This window comes from Amyelois transitella, chromosome 18 (assembly GCF_032362555.1).
Source record: "Amyelois transitella isolate CPQ chromosome 18, ilAmyTran1.1, whole genome shotgun sequence".
In the NCBI taxonomy this organism is placed as follows: Eukaryota; Metazoa; Arthropoda; class Insecta; order Lepidoptera; family Pyralidae; genus Amyelois; species Amyelois transitella.
Window position 1 is genome coordinate 6485821 of NC_083521.1, and position 21499 is coordinate 6507319.

The 21499-nt window shown below is 33.8% G+C and overlaps 1 protein-coding gene across 2 annotated transcripts in view; it reads right to left on the bottom strand.

Annotated features, from left to right (window-relative positions):
* LOC106129916 (synaptogenesis protein syg-2) overlaps positions 1–20998 on the bottom strand; it is a 93613-nt gene extending 72615 nt beyond the window's left edge. For both annotated transcript variants that reach the window (XM_060949156.1, XM_060949155.1), the window contains exons 1-2: positions 20745–20998; positions 8117–8139 (exon numbers count right to left, since the gene is read on the bottom strand). The gene's annotated coding sequence lies outside the window, so the exon portion shown is untranslated. The remainder of the gene's footprint in view (positions 1–8116; positions 8140–20744) is intronic.
* Positions 20999–21499: the final 501 nt, after the last annotated feature.

The window sequence follows — 21499 nt, forward strand, 5'->3', positions numbered from 1 at the left end:
GATGAGTATCTTAACTCATATCATTGTGTGCGTACACCCTTATACGTTGTTCTTACAATATCTTTTCATTACTAGCAGTACCATGCCTTCATTATAACTTGAGATAATAACAAATGATGACTGTATAAACGAGAATCGGAAAATAAGTTCTCAAGGAATGTAGTCTAGTCATGCATACAAATGCCTTATAAAGAGTCTGCTACCCCCGCTTGAGATTATAAATTATAACTCGCTTGAAAAATCGTCAACAGAGTGAAACTGAGACGGCCATATTGTTTAAATAACAATTTGCGAAAATCTTTTACATCTTTATGTGTAGATTAAATAAATTAGGTACTTGTGATTGAATAATTTAATGTAAAAAATAAGAGAACCCTTATTCACCACTTTGTATGAAAATAACAGTGAATTTAATGTGGATGGTGTTAAAGAATTATGCAGGGTTCGTGGTAACAAAGGACTATGTGGAATCCTTGCCGTCCGAAAATAATAATATTATGTAAGTATGTAATCAAACAAGTTTCCATTAAAATCATGTCGAAAGTCTTTCCAGAATAGAAAATTACTAAATTTTTTTTTTAAATAAATTGTTTCTTTAAAAATATACAATAATGAAATTAAGGTGTAGGTATATAACATATCTATTTGTTTAAGATCGTTTTACTAGATAAGGCCTACGAAACCGATAAGTGATGTTCTTTGAGGTTTGGTGGTTAGTTTACTAACCACATACATATATTATTATTATTATTTACCACAGAAAAAGTTTTCAAAGTGCAAATATAAGCCAGTATCGATAATAAAACCGGCCAAGTGCGTGTGCAATAGTTTCGAACTATTATCTCTAACAAATATTGTATTTTTTTAATGTGATATGGTCACACGTTTATTGTATGAGGACCACATTTTTAGGACTTTTTGTTATAACGGCAACAGAAATACATAATTTGTGAAAATTTCAACTAGTCATCTCGGTTTACTAGATACAGCCTGGTAACAAACGGACGGACAGTCAGAGAGAGAGCGGAGAGCGAAGGCTTAGTGATAGAGTTCAGTTTTTACCCTTTAAGTAAGGAACCCTTAAAATATGAAGTGTACACAGGAAAAGCCTTACATCAGTGGAAAAAGTCATTAGCATTGATTGCTCTCTTCATTTCAATTTCAAATTTCACATTTGAATTATTAATGGCTCCGTGAAATAAAATAATTTGGTCTGCTATTGAATTTTAATCATGCAAATTGACAGGGCCTTGTCCAAACACTGATTTGGAAATTTTTTACTCTCTTCGTGTTTTCGACAATAATTTCTTCCTTAAAAATCCTTTCTTAATAATACTGGATTGTGCCCGCAGCTCTGCCTGCTTGAATTTATTATTTTCTATCGGAATTGCGAGATATCTTCTTTAAGCATTGACTATGATTCCCAAGAAATATACTTGCCTTTCTGCTTCTTAAGACGATCGTCCACCGCCAAGTTAATTTTGGGATTCTTCTTTTAGGCGATGGGTTAGCAACATGTCAATATCAGAATTTCAATTCATTATTAAGCCACAATGTTGAACGTGGCCTTTTACTATTTGCGATATTGTTAACACTGTATTCTCCTGTAATTGATAAAAACGTGATAATACTATGTATGTAAACAAACTTAAAAGCGATTACAACTACTTAGCCACGACGTTCAGATTGCAAGTCTGAGCACGGAGTTAGTTCTCGTATGTTTTTCTCGTGTTGTTTGTACCTAGTAAACATACTCGTAGCTCTGCTGAGCGGACGGAATTCACGCGGGAAACTAGCCAGTTTCCGAATCACGAATTCTGTTGGAATTCACCAAACTTAAGACGAAACTAGGTATGTCGTGTGATACGGATTGCTTTATTTAACATTTATTTAATAAGGCATAACTATTATTTTCTACACAAATCAAAAGGAGTCGTGATGTTTTATTCAATAAAGCGCGTAAGAAACAAAACCCTGTTAATGCCCGTTTCCGCAGGAATTTTGGAGAACTCTATCTCTATGCATCGAGATACTCACATGTACATTTTTTTAAATCCAGTGATTTGGGCTGTCAGTGTCAGTCAATCCGCAGTCATCTTACTTATTGTTACATACATACATAAAATCACAAATATTTCTCTTTCATGTTATTGATTGTTACAAGAAATATCGTATCAAACGCCTTTGGCTATGTACGAGTCCAAAAATACCTAAGATCAAATAAAATCTTCATTCAATTGTGTTAAGTAAATTTCCCCTTACTAAAGACGCTTTAGGACAGTAAGGTTGTAAGTATTTTACACAATAGAAAAATGCAATATATCCTCGCTGAAACAGTTCTTCATGTCGAGCTTCCGATGTGGGTAGCCGTCACTGGTATTTGGGTCACTGTTTTGTTCACAGATTGTAGATAAAGTAAGACCCCGCGGCGGTAACGCGAAAAAGAGACACAACCGCAAAATTCCATTAACGAACAACTTCAATTTTAAAATGAATGGAATGGTCTTTAAAAACGGTTGATTGTGTTTTGGTCTCATTATTTTTGTTCCCCTTATTCTTCTTACCGTGTCGCGTCTAGCAGATTCCATTTGCGAAAACCACTATGTCGCCTTCGCAATAGCATTATCGTACAGGTCCTTCAATATACAGATAGTATTTGCTCCCCTCAGAAGAGCTGAAGACAAGGTTGCTTGAACACAGCTAGCCAACCAAAATGCCACCAAAAAGGGTCTTGTAAATAGGGCAGCACGCTTAGTTTTCATGAACTGGCAGTATCTAGCCAGATCTATGTCTGTTCTTTTGTTTCGTATATGGCCAGCCTAAAACGAATTGTTCACGTTACCAAACTGAAGTGTAAATTGCAGCATTTTGGAATTTGAAGTCAAATGCAATTTCGACCGTCAAAAATTTAACTGTGTGTTGTTGGCTCTGTTGTTTATATAGGTAGTTTTGGGTCGAAAATATGTAATTGTAAATTCCTTTGTACACAATTAACATATCATTTTGTAAATTGTGTACCACAGAAATACTCACTCACACAGCGCTCACAGAATTTCCTAGCACAGGTGTTGCATAGCAATCTAAAACTATTCTATTACCTAATGGGTAACTCATTACATTAATATAGATAAGGTTTCCCTTAAAGGTTTTGAAGGTAAACTGGGAGTCACTTCGTGTAAAAATCTAACTATCCCGCTAAAATATTGGGCATCAAGCGATTAAAGCATATATACAATACAAACGTTTAGGTAAACAAACAATAACAAAGCACTCCTTACAAACCGAAGTGCTGTTTTAATAAAACAACTTCTATGAATCACTTAAATTACAAAATAAATACTGACCGCAGCCTCGACATTATAGAGACATCACGCAACCGAAAAACAAACAATTAGTCAAGTCGAACTACAGAGGTTCCAATCAACTGCTGTTGTTAGGGTTCTGTACGACAAAAAAGTAAAAAAATGGAGCCCTTTTAAAATCGCTTCTAAAATGTATTTCTTAAAAAAATCCTTTTTATATCTGGCTGCCTGGCTGTTTGCTCATCTAATAAATCAATGCATAGAGACCTTTGAATTGGATACCTCAAGGTCTATGTAAAAAAAATCCTTATAATGGTCGATATCCCCACCCTTCGCACCTTGCGATTTGCCAAATCTTTTATCATGCGAACCGCTGTGATTTGGAATTCCTTCCCCGCATCAATCTTCCCCGATACATACAACTTAAAATTTGGGGATTTTCAAGTTTAGATGATAATAGGCATTATTTGAGTTTGCGTCCACCGTCTGAGGCCTCATCTTGGTGGTAAACCAGGCAGCAGCTGAGGTCAAACGCACTCAAATCTCGTAGAAAAAAAATAAGGTAGCCAATTTCGTCACACGTCTAAGCCAAAAAAATCGTTATGAATCAACTTATTACCGAAATGATATTTATAGGCAACAAGTCAAAAACCATAAAAAAGTATGTTAAAGATTACTTTATAAAAATAATCTTCAAAATACTTTTTATGGTTGTACCAGAAAAAAGATATAAACACTTTGTACGGTAACCTCAATGCATGAGCGCAACTCGCACTTGACCCTTTTTTTGTTCCTATTTCGAGCCGGATACGGATTTGACGGAAGTTTTTTGCCATAGTTAATTTAAAACTAGGCGTTGCGTGATTACAAGGGATTATAGTTTTTGCATGATAATCGTTAGTGCTGATTAGGTAGATTTCGGTGGTATGTAATTAAGAAAAAATTACATCGTCAATAATTAATGGTTATGCTTTTTTGCAACCTACTTATAAAATTTACATATAAGAAAGTGATAAAATACTATGGCATAACTGTGTGGATATCTTATCTCAGGTCAATGATCTTGGGAAAGATTCAGAAGTATTTTTCCACTGACATGATATTTCTTCTTCAACGACTCCTACCATTTACCGCGTTTCTATTCTGTAAGGTCATTGCATTTTTTAGAAAGAATAATAGGTGAAAATGAAACATCAACAAAAAAAAGGTACGTGTGGTACTCGTATGTGTAACCTGTTGTTTTACACTAGGTATATGTGTAAAATAAAGCAAAATTTAAAACTAGTTAAGTTATTTTGTTTGTAATTTAAATGAACGCTAGAGAAGATGTATATGATGTACCTACGCAGAGTGCAAGCCACGGACGTCTATTTAATAATTTAGACGTCATCAAATTTTAATAATCTATACAAAATTGCAGATTTTTTGGTCTCATTTAAATAGCTTCCCGAGCGTTCTGCGAGTAGTTAATGAAAATTACATGAAATCGCAAACTAGGATGATGATGCTCCGACATGTATTAAAACCACTCTCAAATTTACTGCCACATCTTTTTTAAGTTACAAAATGTTTCGTGCACGTGAGAATCGAACCCCTGTTATTTATACAGCTACTTACTTAAATTTATTCATGCCTATTGTGACATTATCTGTCTTATGATCAGACTGTACGACAAATTATACTGGTTAGACACCAGTCATTCATGAGAGTTCTTTTTATTGTATTTCGTTATCAATGAAAGGTCATTTTGTTAAGTTATTCGGTTGTTTATCAGGTCAGTAATAAATAAAAAAAAAATTTTGAAAAACTAGGTCAACATAAGAAGTATTATTTTTGACAACATATAAATAACTGGGCAATGTATCTGTATGATATACATATATTATATAGGGTTGATCGGCAGGCACCGAAACGTAAAAACTTTGATCAATAAATCTTTTCATGACATGTATGGTGGGGGTCTCTTATGCGCTGTCATTTGTTGGACTCCAGCTTGGAAATCCCGAATGCTATAAGTGATAAATAATTACATTACTTGTATTTGCTCGAGTATTTACTTCAGTGTTTTTTTCATACTGTCCGTTTAGATTTATTAACCATACAAAACTAATTAAGTAGTTGCTTAGCTCATTATGATTGTGCTTACTCACGGTCCGATGGCGTGTAATTAAATTTAGATAGGAAACACGATATTGCACGCGTTAAACGGCGAATTTCCGATTGAAATACACCAAGGTATCTCATTAACTGCTTTCCTAAAATAACTCTTTTTGCATATTCCGACAACTGAATGTTGTTTTATAATGAAAATCTAGCGCCACGTGGATTTGGGCCTGTGGGAATTTCGGGATAAAAATACCCTATATATGTATTTTTCCAAGTGTACTAAATTTGATCAAAATCAGTCAAGAAGATTTTGCGATAAATAGTAACAAAGATACTTTTAAATAGGTAGTTCTAAAACACTGGATCATCTAGTTAGGTATAAAGACGAGACCATCATTGCCGTATAATTAAGATGGACTATTATTCCCAAGAAAACATTAAGAAATAAAATAAATAGACTATAATTGTTAAGCACCAATAAAGTATGTACGTGAGACGGCGTTAAACTCCGTTACGGCCTGTCGATGAAGACATATAAATGAATATTTATGTGGTTACAAAATACGCTTGTATATTACGCGAAAAGAAATAAAGACTATACAATAAATAAAAGTAAGAATTTGTAAAAAATTCCATGATATATATCATGGAATTTTCAAATATATATATATATATATATATATCAAATATATATAATCATAGGACATTATCATGAACAATCCACTTTGCATCCTTCCTCAAGTTTTGCGTGACTATAAACAAGCCCTTACAAGGTCCCAAAAACTCATAAACGAATAACAAATTGTGTTATAACATAAACTTTTTAAATTTCACCGGGAATGAGAATTATGAGGAGGCATATTTCCCGGTATGTTTTCCCTTTCACGTTTCCATAAAATACGGCGCCGTCACTCCTGAAACTTGGGATAATCCTGGCAAAACAAATGTCTTACTTTACTTGCCACGAAACTGGATAAATGGATTCGCGATCTAACACTTATGCCGCAAAAATAAAAACGTATATTCTTACATATGTGACCCTCTCATCATAGCATGTTTTGCTGGTTAGGAAAAGTTTAGATTTTTCGCATAAATAATTAGTCGCGCGAAAAATGACATTTTTCCCACCACCCTGGAGACCGTGATCTGCCATATGCCACAATCCTGAATTGGGTAAGTCAGGTTTTTACACGAAGCGACTCTCGTCTGACCTCCATTAATTTTGCAAGGGAATCTAACCCATATTGGATCATGGTTGTGTAAACAAGCTGAAGGTGCAGGTTTTACACTGTCTTTTTAACGTAAGAACATCTGTTAGCTATCAAATAATGTATGTAACTTAGAAAATATAATTACACACGAGAGTCAGGGTTTTTCGGAAGCCTGATTTGAACTTTTATCTATCTTAGGTCGTAAGAAAAAGCTATTAAGATAATAATCTTTAGAAACAGGGAATAAATCGAGCGAGTCACAAATAATTTATTTGAAAAAGAATTAACTGTGTTAAGAAAATTCCTAATCCAAAGGAAAGTTTTTCATTAATTAATTAGGATGGCTTCGTCCATAAGTTACTTAATGGAAGTCGCGCGTTTTTATCAAGTTTTCGGCCCAGACTTGACCGGCCATGATTAATGGAGGGGTCAGGTCGATTCTTTTTGCATGTAAATAATTTATCACGCGTGTAAACCCGGGTAAGAATAAATGCGATGCATGTAGAAAAGATATTTATTCCTGACGCCTGAAAAATTTCTCAGTGGCGTAACAAATTTCGCTATGCTAAGTTTAACTTAAAGGTCAGGTCAAGAGTACCTAAGGCGATGAGCTTGAAGTGTGATGAATGTAGATGGAGCGAAATATTTATACAGGGATCGTGGCGAATAAGTTTAATATGTTTCACTCTAATTCATAGTTTAATTCATAGTGGACTCTAGATGTTTATCAAAATTTATCTTTCCACTTTGACCGGCCTGCAACTCGGGCAGAAATGTTTTTTTTTGTATTTATGGTATTTGTAACGCGATAACATTCGAACTGATGGTCTGCTTTTGATGATATTTAAAATGTATGTAGCATCTCTCAATACAATTTTTAAGTTCGTGGAGCATCAAAATCAGTTAAGCAGATTTTCAGATATTCACAATTTTGTAAAACTGAAAGAGTTCGCGAGGTCTAAGTTCGCGGCGAACAAGTTTTAAGATCATTAGGCATGCCTCAGATACCTGCGCCCAAGTAAGTTTCCCAGATACCTATCTAGCAGCTTACCGCAAAACGATTCACGTGATGTGTATACGGATATATCTTATATCTAAACCAAAAAGATATAAACCAGCAGGCTCAATTTGAACCGTTTGTGTTGCGTACTGTTCGTATTTCTCTGTGAATTGTGAATTGAGTTTAGTTTTGGCTCTAGATTTTTCAGTCGCCGATTCCCAGCATTTGGTGTCACACTTTTTGTTCCAAAGTTTACGTTGAAACGGCCAGAATAAATTGCCTAGGCTTTAAATACGAAGTTTTGTACTATATTTTGTGAGTTACATTATACCATTATATTTTAAAGTTTAGGTAGATGTTTTTAATTTTGTCATAAACTACACTTTGCACGTAACTTATTTCCCGTTTCGTTATTATGCAGATGTCTATGGATTAAATTATCGACTATATAAATATAATGTTTCTGAAATAAAAAAATTGATGGAAGTGCAGCTTACCAGGAATTCATCAGGAGCACTATCTGGAAATAAAAAAGAACATATTAAAATTTTCCCAGAACTGCTTTTATTCCCACGGGTGTTATCGCTTTTACATCACTTCTTAATAAATAAAGGAGACATTGACTGGTTAATTTACCTTCAGTCTTCCGCTTAGTCTCGTTATGGCATGTACATTTCTATTATTGTTTAAAGATGCACTAGGAGAGGAATTTCCGAAATTCAGAACACAGGAACAGAAATTAATGGGATTTTGCGTCATTTCTATTATTTAAGGGAGAGGCTTACAAACTTGGGATTCTTTTTTAGGCTATGGGCTAGCAACCTGTCTCTATTCGAATCTCAATTCTATCATTAAGCCAACGTGGCTATTCAGTCTTTTCAAAACTATTGGCTTCGTCAACCCCGCAAGGGATATAGACGTGACCATATGTATGTCTATTATTTATTTTATTTATCGTTTTCGTGTCAATAGGTGAGGGAAACCTAAATGTTGCGTGATGTTATGCGCTTACACGCGAAAAGTTGTCAGTTTGAGGCCAGAAAAGTATAAATCGTTTAACATACGTAACTTACGTAACAAATTTAACGATTCCTTAAATCGCCCCATTCAATGAGATTCTTGTTTCCTAACATGTTTTCCTTCGTCACGCAATAAACAGATTACATTAGCAGAAAAGCCGGAAACCACACGGGTTACTGCGTGCAATCCATATTTCCATAGTATCCATAATAAAATATGTACGTAATTACTTCTTCACGATTGTCTGACAAAAATCGCTACAAGCGGAAAGACCGCCCATTGTACATTTAAAATTAAATTATGTACTCATATTTTATTTAAGCGTGCAATACAGAGTAAGTCATTCATTAGTAAGTCATTAACTAAAACACGCCTGTGGCTCCGGTTGGAATTTTGAGGAATCTTTTCCTTGTGCATTTCTAGACGAAATAAGCAGTTTCTACACGTTTCAAATCTCTAGACTCAGCAGTTTAGACTGTGCGCTATCTGCCAATGAATGAATGAATGATTAATGAATTAATAACTCTTTATTGCAAACAAAAAAGAACAATGTTGTGTTAATAGCAAATACGTAGATACAAATAATACCATAGAATACTAATCAGTCACTCAGTAAGGGAAAAGATTTTTATATTAGATTGCACCTCAGTTAGTCCAACAGAGTATTAGAGCTCTAAGAGATTATAGTTACAAAATAGATAAAACGTTTTAGAAACAAAAGAATAACCACTCTAAAAGTTTTCATAACATTTTAATATTTAAAATTTCTAGCGTCACAGTTATTCCGACTGCATCTGTTCGCTTTGCGCCGTAAATGAGTATTTTCCTTGAAGGAAAATAGGTAGAAACTATGTTTTTGTTAATATACCTTTGTTTTAATTTCAATTACCTTCAAATATTATCTAAACAAGCAACCCCCATCTATATTCTGATACAATAACAATATCGGGAATAATACATAAAATTCCTGAAAATGTATAAATGCTAGAAGAACCATGTATTATGCGTTTCATAGAAAAGAAATTATAACAATAGGTACCTACATTTTGTTAATTCCTTAAATTTCCAATAACATACATTTAAAGTTTAAGGTTTAGTCCTTCACCACTCGAGTAAACTGAGCCTTTTTATAAGATAAAGTTTAAATAAATAATCACTTGATCAATCACATCGGTATAACGATGTATCCATGTCAAATGATTAGGTTGTATTATGATTGATGCCTATGATAAAGTACAGTCAACTGGAAAATACGTCATTTAAAGCTATTGTGCGGAAATGGACCCTTTCGGCTTTAATTCAAAGAATTGGGTGGCCCATTTAGAAATTTGATAAGATTTGAATAGTATACACAATATCTTTGTTATTTACATACGTGATTTAGTTAATTACTAAATTAACTTACCGGATTTTCTCTCTTTCAAAAAGCTTCACTTTGTCATATACGGTTCGGTCCTCGAGAATTGCAAGAGGTTCGTTTCAAGTACTTATATAGAGAATTTTTATTGGTTAGGGAAACATTCACGGTAGATTTTGACAATGAGATTGAGTGAGTTTACATAGAAATATGTAGCAACAAAAATTTCCAGTATTTTTTTTTATATGAGGGTAAAAATAATAAGATTTTTTTGCTATTTGTTTTTATGAAAACCTTTCTCAGTTTCATCGCCTAAATGTGCTATGAAAATTTTGTTTGCCAAAAAGTATTCACCTAGTATTTAATGTAGACTATATGACCTATAAATGACCTAAATGATGAAGAGCCAATTAGAAAGTACGAACCTACTTTGTTAACAGCTATTGTATTCAGATGCCAAAAGGCGTCTATACACGTGTCCTAATGGGTAACCTTCCTTTTATACCCAGGATTGTGTGGCCCTTTAGAAATCTGATGATAAGGATTAAGGATATATACTCGTACATTATCAAACATGTTATTATTATGTACAGATTATGATCGACATTCATTAGTACGGTGTTCGCCTTCTTACCCTTAAAATTTCTTGTGACCAGACATTTGCATAACTGCCTACTAATAGTAGATAATCTTCTTGACTGTAACATCTAAGATTATATCTTGGTTTTGTTTCGCGGATTTATTTCTGAAATAGGATTATAAAAAAAAAACTGGACGAGTGCGCGCCGGGTCACGTGTAATACATTACACGTGACCCGGCGCGCACTCGTCCAGTTTTTTTTACTTAAGTTGCGTGAACAGCTTCATCCTCTCTCTCTCTCTCTCTCTCGCTTATCTTGGCATGGCCCCAGTTGCACCCTCTGCCATTAAGCCTTGAAAACAGCTGCGTCCTATTCTTCTAATATTATAAATGCCAAAGTTTGGGGTTTAGTAGGATGTGTATGTGTTTTACTCTTACACGCGAAAACTACTGAACGAATTCATATGATAATTAGTGTACTTGTTGGTGAGCTTAGTAGAATATGGTACTTTTGAAATTCTTACGGAATAAGGTGTCGGGGCACAGCGTGTAAGATTTATAACCATCACGAATATAGAAATAAGTATTAAGTATAAAAATACAAAGAGATACATACATACATACACACATATGGTCACGTCTATATCCCTTGTGGGGTAGACAGAGCCAACAGTCTTGAAAAGACTGATAGGCCACGCTCAGCTATTTGGTTTAATGATAGAATTGAGATTCAAATAGTGACAGGCTGCTAGCGCATCGCTTAAAGGATCCCAAGTTTGTAAGCCTATCCCTTAGTCGCCTTTTACGACATCCATAGGAAAGAGATGGAATGGTCATATTCTTAATTGTACTGGTGCCGGGAACCACACGGTACAAAGAGATATAGCAAGGTATAGAGAAGAACAACCCAAATCTGGGTAAAAACGAGCACTACAAAATGTTTATGATAAACCCTAAAACTCATATCATGTTAAAAATATCTTACTATCCCATACTTATTTCAGTTCGACAATAACAAATATTTAACATAAAGGGAAGGACGCAAAATACCCGAAGCGAGGATCCTATCTGCCGCGCTGTTTATAAGTATGTTTACATAAAAAATCCTATTGAATGGTTTCCGCTGCGTGTCCAAACGATGCCTTGAGGATTACAACTTACCGTGTTCCGCCGTAAGCCGATAACGTCGGATTTCTACGGATTTCGACTTATCTGGTCAATTTTACTTTTTAAGGCATTTTCTTACATGATTATATGTTTTGTTTTGACAAAATTAATGCGGTATTCTGATCTCTTTAACTCATTTTCTAATCAATTAACTTCTGCATGAGATATACACATATACCTATATACTTTTTAAAAGGAAATAAGCATTGCACAATGATTTTTTTTCGATCTTTTTCACTATACTTCGAGGTCAAATGCCCATTTCACGACAATCCCCTCTTCAACTTCGACCTCAATTATGATATGTCTCAATATTTATTGAAATCTAAAGTCAAATTTTATTCCATACTTAACTCTTAGAATGTAATATTTGGCAAGTCTGGTGGCAGTATGACGACGGATACGTCTGGATCAAATAAAGGGAAAGGTTTTGTAAGAAGAAAAGATTATTTTTCCATTTACTGGTACAAAATAACTCAAGTTATTTTACCGGCAAGCCACTATTACTTCTGATTGCTGCGACTCGGAAAATAAATACATGTGGTTGCTTCCGAGATAGTGTTTAACTTTGCATAGTGAGGTTCCATAGTTATAGCTATACTTAAAGGACCTAGGTAGATTTATTTTTATTTTTTTACCATATACTTTCATTGTGATAAAAAAAATGTTTGTGTACTGCCAGTATTATGGAACATTATCATAGCCTAATTATTCTATCATTAAGCCAAATAGCTGAACGTGGTCTTTCAGTATTTTCAAGACTGTTGGCTCTGTCTACCCCGCAAGGGACATAGACGTGACCATATGTATGTATGTATTATCATAGCATTTGCTAAAAAAGGTTGGGAGGCAGCTTACCAAAATAACAGAGACCTAATTTCTTATAAATTCAAAATACGTATTTTCTTAGCACTTAGTACCTAAATAAAAACATTTCTCACTCACATTTTTTTTATCAATAGAGGGAAAGTGGCAAGAGCTCCGACTAAAACGATTATAATACGAATAGGCACAAGAAAGGAGGAAATTACAAAGGGTTCCTTCGCCATTTGCTACGTGACCCAAAGGAGTTTCTATCCGCAAAATATCAATCAATATAAAAAAAACAGCAAAAAAGAAGTTTCGGTACATTAAAACAAAATAAGGCGATGAAAACTATTTGTCATTTTGTTTGTTCACGCTTATCTCTGGAACTTTTGGACGAATTTGAAGAAACTTTTTTTGTTATGTAGCTATTAGACCTGGAACTATAAATGACTTTGAAAACTGGAACACTTGCTGGAGAACCTTGAGGGAAGGTTGCAATTTAACTATAATAAATATAGAAATAACACGTTAACAAAAGTTGTTCGGACTAATTAGCCACTCCATCTAATTCAAAGCTATTTTAACAGCTGAACGTAGCCTATCAGTCTTTCAAGACAGCTGGCTCTGTCTACCCCGCAAGGACTATAGACGTGACTATATCAATAAATATATAAAAATCGAATAGGTAGAACACCCAATGCAACACCATGGCGGTCCAGCTAAACTATAGGAAATACAGAAATGACACAGACTTCACATAAATTCTTCAGCCACCCTAACGAAGTCGGGGGCATCAGCTAGTCAAATAAAACACCTCCAACACTTATATGCATTACGAATAAGTGTTCCCCGTTTCCCTTGAAACGCGTCAACATATTGAGTGGTTTGCGAAATTGAAAATGTCGCTCTTGCGGCGTCAATAACCGACTGCTTGCCACGCCGTGTAAAAGGTATAAAAGTAGTGTGACATAAAGGAAAGTGCCGTATCGAAATGTCCTATTGAATGCGAGGTTTAGATTGTAACAGTTATTTTTCATTTGATTCACGTATGACGAGTGTTGTCGCCAACCGGTAATTTATTTGTTGTATTGGTTACTAGAGGCCGCCCGCCCGCGACATCTTCCGCGTGGAATCCGAGATAAAAAAACCTATATGTTATTCTGGGTCTTCAGCTACCTACATACCAAATGTCATCGTAATCGGTTCAGTAGTTTTTGCGTGAAAGAGTAACAAACATCCATACTGACATCCTGACGTACATACTTACAAATTTTCGCATTTATAATATTAGTAGGATTTTCCAAACTCTGTTAATTTAGTTAAATTGGTAACTGGAATTCGTAACTAAAATATTATTCTTGGTTTTTCTTGCCATATGATTTCATGAAAAGGAGAAAAGCATAACTCTATCGTCTGTAGATCAACTAAGATAAAAAAATCTTAGATAAACAGGCAGCTTTTTATGTTAGTTTTTACTTATACATAGGTATCATGGCAAGTGGAAAGATGCTGTTTCTGCCTATCCTCCGGGAAAGAGGTCTGATTTCATATAGGATGTCACTTGTAATTGTACTATTAGGTTTATCAGACTCAAATCTTAAAAAAAGGGTCTCATCGAAAAGACAGTGTGATGGGGGTGTAATTAAATTAATAACGTCAACACGGGTCTCTCCGTACACCTCCGGAAGATCAGCGCTGGTTGTTTGCCGTTTTGTTAACAGCCAGCATTATGCTGAGGCGGAGCCTTCTTTTACTTGTATTTTTATGGTCGTTTTCGTTTTTTTTATACGGTTGTATGTCGAATACATACTTTTTACTTTTAATTTTACGAGTAGTTAGGTACTTGTTGTAAACAATTTTCTTTTACTGTATTTTTTATTAACTAACTTTACCCTATCTACTTAAAACCGACCACCTGACCAAAAAACAAATCAACAAACAAGTAACAACCCGACTTTCAGAGCTCCGTGACTTGCAACAAACGCTAAAACTTATGAAAAAAGTCGTTCCGACTGACCAAGGAAATGGAAAAGAAAATAAAAGGAGTGTCTCAATTTTTTTTCATTCATCACCTTGTCATTAAAAGCAACTTTAAAAAAAAATACACCTCTATCTCAACAACTAACTACTGAAATGAAAATTAATATTTGATACGTCATTTTATTGAAAAACATACCATTTTAAAGAAAATGCCAAATAAATAATAGATTTAATAATGATATATTTTTGCTATTAACATTAACCATAGTTTCTTTAAGAAATGTATTTTCAACAAAAAGACGTAGTTATCAAGATTATTTATAACGTTTATTTCAGTTAGCTGATAGGTACATATAGAAATGGACTATATAAGTATTCCAAACGAGAAACATTCCTTTTTCCGCATTCCTGGAGCTATGAACCCGCCTGAGTAAGGTATACTAATGAAAGCATGAGTTGTGAAGAATTCGCTACGGACCCGCTTCGACACGACAGCTCATTTGTAAGTAAACAGGTTAGGGTCCGTTTTTACATACACACACAATGTTTAGACGTCCTGGCTATCCCTTCCGGGGTAGACAGAACCACTAGTCACAAAAGTTTAAGGCAATTTTGCCGTCCGTTCTCACGAATTAGTTAAAAGTTACAACAAAGTTACTTTGCATGCAGCTCCGCCCGTGTTAAATGAAAATTGTGATTACTTTTGTATCCGGCGGAATTTATTTGCAAACCTGTTACTTTCCTAAACTTTTGAAGGAACCATATCAATATTATCTTACCAAGACGCTTTTTGACATTAATCAAAGTTTAAAACTATTTATAATTTAAAATTTTATTGATCATTAATGCTTGGAATTAAAGTTAGGTAAAATCATTCTTCAGTCAACCTTCAGAAAGTAATACTTCATATAATACGTAGTCTCATTTTCTTCAGGCTTCCATAATCGACAAGGAACCCGTATAGATTTCCTTTCAAGCTGGTTTCTTTATACCCGCGTAAATGTACATGGAAATTCGGACAAGAAATGTATAAGTGTGCGTTATGCCTAAAATCCGACTGTGTGGATCAACCTTATATTTTTTCCATACACTAATATAGGTAATACGAAAGAGAAGGTATTCTCTCTTAAGTATTCCCATAAGCACCTTTTGACATTATGTTAAAAGTCGAATATAAGTAGATAACTTTATGTTCCTCGTTGCTTGTTTAAAATAGCACTCCTTGATTTGTTTCTAAAGTTTTTTAAATCTGATTTGTAAAATATGTCTTTAAATATATCAATAGAATGAAGATAATTAGAAACTTGATTTAAAGCCCATTGACTCATTTTAAGTTGTACCCCGTGCTCTCGCCAGAGGCTTAAAATATTGTGCTATTACGTAACAATTAAATGTTCGCACGACCTTTAAAACAGGTTGTCTATTCAAATATTGCAAAATCATATTTCAACTGATTTATAAACAGCACAAACTGGTGAATATTTATTAATGATGGATGATATTATTGTGCGTTTTGCTCGTATGTGAACACTGAAATGTTATAAGTTTTTTACAGATTTGTTTCTAAAAGGAACACAACTCAGCTTGGGTCATATACATTCAGTTGTCCTGGTCATACACATTTCATATTTAGTTACCTGAAATGTGCATTTTCTCACGTTGTTTGGCCTCACCTTAAGAGTATGACTAATATAAGAATTTTTAAGATTTCTTCCCCTGTCTACCCCGTAATAGATAAAGACGAGATATATGTTTAAATTATAAAAATAACATATAGGTACTACTATATTTTACCTAAGCCATAAACTTAACAGCACTCACTATAACCAAGTGAATAGTATAACAGCTGAACGTGGTATTTCAGTTTTTTCAAGACCCCCCGCAAGGGATAAATACTCGATTATATGTTTGTAAACCATAAAATGACCTTTATACAACGCATAACAATTATATTCAACAAGGCGACACTTTACTATTTAAATAACACGTGTGAGTGTTCTTGAACAAATTTTATTGTTATAGGGAACAATACAATAATTGTAATCGTAATGTAATGATTCAACAACCGTTTAAGCTATAACTAGCGGAGTAATGGTGACTTATGGACATCATAATCATTATATCTCAGCCGTATGAAATCTTGCTCATAGGCAGACATTTAACGTCACCTACACGCGTAAATTAAGCGCCACCATCAAAAGAATATACGTATTTCGTCAAGGGAACTTTAGTTTTTACCGGGATGAACAAAAACCCTTTGCCTTCTCCATACTCTTAATTTCAAGAAGATTGTTTCAGTAGATAACCTAAAAATCACAATTATCGCAACTGCCCTATTTATTTAATAACCTGTTAGTATACAACTTCAGCTTAGACTAGTTATAGGAAACTTAGTCCTAGTTCAAGTTAACATTTATGGTCAGTAATCAATCTTTAATAACTATGGTTTATTACCATTTATTTTACACTTAGTGTTTATTGCACTGCTGAAATATGGGATCCTTTTTGTGTGAAACAAATAACAAACGGATTTTAGATTTTTAACTTTCACTGTAATTTGAACTAAATGCAATACATTTCATTTATTACATTGAATTATAAATTATGATCTAAAATCAGTGAACTAGATTATCTTAATACCTATCATAATAATTATGCAATCAAAAAACAATTCTAATTTTTCTTTTCTTTTTTTTACATCTATTTTAGCGTCTATTACCAGCCATTACTATTATTAAACCAATGAGGTTGCATTTCTCTTTTCAAATTGTGATCCCTGAATTGAACACTTCGTTTATTATGCAAAAGTTCACTCTAAACTTGTTACTTGTATGAACGTATTTCAACATAAAATAACAAAAATGGAAAGTTAATGGAGAAAGCTTAAGCTATCAAATTACACACTGAACGATCATTTTTTTTTAGTTATTAATGTATTCGTTAATTTAAAAAATTTCGATGCCCGATCAAATGACAAAAAAAATGTCACTAAACGATGATCGAACTAAAGGTCGAAGTAATGAGAAGGAAATATTTGGAATTTAATGGAACCTAAAATTTAAAAGAAGACCAATTTTTAACTGGTCAATCGATAAGTAAGATTGAAATGGAAAGAGCAAAATTCAAATCTTAACTAAACCTATTGAAGGCCCTTCCAGAAATTTTTAACCCAAGCCATATCCTCTGTAGGTACTTAACTACAATTTTTAGAAACTTAAGAAGTAGCTTTTACCAAAAATATGGTTTATATTTGCACGTACGATTATGAATAAATATCTTTATGTATCGGCATGTATTGTCAAGTCTTGACAAAGGCCAAGGATCGAATTTCCTGTATTATTCCCCTATTTTGGCGTAGGCCTTCGCCTCGTGACGGCAATAAATTTTCATAGCTTCCACTGAAACCTCAAGTATTTCTAAACAAAATTTATTATCTTACGGTCTTAGGGTAGCGGATTTTCTATTCTATCACTTTTAAAGTCGGATAAAATTTCTCACTTCATTGGTTCCTAAAGCGTACTTTTAGTGTATAAGGGAATGTTACGATAAATAGGTTTATTTAGCTTCCATGCTCTGGTAGCAAACAAAAAAAATAGTGTGGCAATGATAAAGGCACGCTTGAAATTCTTCTTTCAGGCGATGGTGTAGTAAACTGTTACTTGTTTTCTGTGAATTTTAAAGTTTTAGAGGGAATCAATCTGTGCTATCAAAACCTCATAAGTATTTTAAGATACATACCTTAATCAAGCTGATTGAGGTATCTCGTGACCGGAGGGCTGGAATTTATCTGGCTACGTTATATATATTTAGGTTTTGATATGTTTTTGTAAAAGTTTCTAACATTACTCATTTATATAGATGCACGTCTTTATCCCTTTCGGGGTATACAGAGCAACAGACTGAAAGACCACGTACAGCTGTATAGCTTAAAGATGGCTTACAATACTCAATTATATGTTCATATTTTTCTAATTCGCTATCACTTTGGGTTAAACAGTCTAAATGTCCCTAACTAATTCTGTTACTTTTCGTTCTGTTTATATAAATACTTGTTGACAAGAACCGCCCGAGAATGCCCTCTCTGTTCCACATTTCGTCAGCATAAAGTGAAATATCATAATTGCGAGACGCTCATCTCACGACCTGTATAAACAACACCTTTGACAAAATTAATACGTAAGCACACGCAACATTTATAACACAAAATAACGAGCGGACCAAAGCTGTAACTTCTATCCTTATGCCAAATAAAATCATTTCCGTGGTTCTTAGTTAAAGAGGTAAAGGTTTCTTAATAATTTAAATTTAAGCTTTCTAAATTTGAAATTGCTAAGCTAAAAGACTTTGTAATTAACTAGGAAACTTTGTTTTTTATTTGTCTGATCTTGTAAACCATCGAAATTCATAATTTGATGCACAAAAATCAATATAATTTCAAACATCACTACCATTTATACTTTTTTATAACTGTTTCTACCACACTAAACATGAAGCATAGCTTATTAGCAAAGTGCACACCGTAACAGATAGGTAGGTAAATACGTGAAAGGTATTTGTTCTTCATAAAAAATATGTACGGACATTATATTCTGTATTCACATTATTTTTTTATACACAAAACGCAAAAACAAGTTAAGCATTGAGGCGACATGCTCTGCTCATCCAACCTCCTTGGACCGGTACCGTATCAAAAACAAATTAACAACAAAGTTACTCGTATAACAAGTCAAGAACCACATTTTATTCCGAAGTTACAGCTGTAATAATAATCATTTCTGCAGGTCCTGCGACCTCCCAGAGCCTTTATCTATTTTTTACATATAATCATAAATTTAAAATCAAAGTTCATCAAATAATTTAACCACTAGTTAAATTATTTGATGAACTTTGCTGAAATTGTGACATATTCAATCTAATCTCAATTCTATCGTTAAGCCAAATAGCTGAACATGGCCATTCAGTCTTTTCAACACTGTTGGCTCTGTCTACCCCGCAAGGGATATAGACGTGACCATATGTATGTATGTGACATATTAATTAAACGAAAGTTAACACCACTAGACCGAAGCCCCGGACAAAAAGCTGGTAGATTTTTTAATAACTTTGCAAAGGACATTGGAATGTAGAATAATATTTTTTAAATGGATACTGTCAATATTTCATTTTGAAAAAGATCATAATATAAATCCTGGAAGCGCATTATTTATCGAGTTTAATTGCTCTATTATCGCCACATGACTATTCGTAAAAAGAATATATTTTTGTATCTTTATACGAACAAAGTAGTAACACTACATCTTTTTTATACATTACTACATTTTTAATCGATATCTCTATTCGATGGATTTAGACGAATTGAATCGAATTAAAATATATGTACTTACAGCACGTATTAATCTCACTTCTAGCGGCGACTTCAAAGAGGTGAACCCATCGAAGTGTTTTTACGATGTTAGATGGCTACTAAAAATTTTAATGAATTCATCAACCGTCTAAATTATACCAATATTAATAAACGTTATCGATTTCGAGCTATCGACTTTCTACATCACTAGCTTCTTATCGACGACCACACAAAAGTTCGGATATGCGCTCATTTAATTCATAAATTGACATGGGAATGTCATTTTAAAGGTCATCCATCATTGGTTAAAACGTGTAGATTTAGATAACCGATAAAAGTATAAAGAATTCGTTTGAGAAAAATATTTGTGAACTTATGATTAGTTAAAAATATTTGTATTCGTTTAATTAATTTACATACATACATATAATAACGTGTATATATCTTGTAGGGTAGACAGAGCCGACAGACTTGAAAAGGCTCTTTGGTTGGCTAAATGATAGAATTGAGATTCAAATAGTGACAGACCGTTAGTTTTTAAGCCTGTACCTTAGTCGCGTTTTACGACATCCATGGGAAAGATATGGAGTGGTCCTATTCTTTTTTTCTATTGGTGCCGTGTGATTCCCGAATTTATTTAATTAGCAGGCAAGTTTTAACAGATTTGAAAAGATTTGCAGAAATTCAAGAGACAAGACGAGATTTCCATGAGTACCTATCACATGTTCATCACTTACAGTAACAATTTTTAAATATATTTAAATTATGGAAGAACTGACAAGTTTTTTGTTTTTTTGTTCAGAAAACTAGGTTGATATTAGCTTAAATAATTAAATTAAATTTAAGATAATAAATTAAGTAAATACTCACTAAATGATTTCCTTTTTAATTTTTTATATCAAAGTTTCACTCACTTTTCACTGTTATTAAAAACGTAGGCAAAAAACTATTCCACAAAATGTTATGTATCACCACAATAAAACCAGTCACAGGAAAAAGAATCAAACACTTTTTAAAATATTTTCAAAAAGATTCGAATTTGGAATGCATTATTTTAGTTGCGTTCGGATACGCGCTGGCGCGTTTCAAAGCCGACGCGAGAATTCGAGACGTGCATCCTTACCTAGAACCGAACACACACTGAATGGGGCTACATTGATGGGTCCCATTGCCGCATACCGCTTGCAGGACGAGAAATTACACTTTGTTTTTTTTTAAGAACTTTTACAAGGCACTGAGTTCAAGGATATACACACATTAAAATGATGGGTTTATGATGGGTTTAAAACTATCGAAAATACCTTGACGACCATAATGACGCAAAATATATTTATAAAAACAAATCAGAAAAATGGATTTGTTTTAGTATGCCTGGTGCATTTTATAGTGCCGATTGTAAAATTTGTAAATGAAAATTATGGTAGGTAGGTTTAAACTTGGTATTCGTGTAAAAGGCGACGGGCTCCAACTTAACGTTGCTTTCTAGTCTTTGGACATTGGCTCTGTCTACCTTATCAACAATTACGAAGCAATGTGTGTGTATGTATAATGTTTTATTTAGTATTCTACAAATTTTATTTAATTACATTACTTTGACCTTTTCTTGTTTAGGTACCCTCAGATTG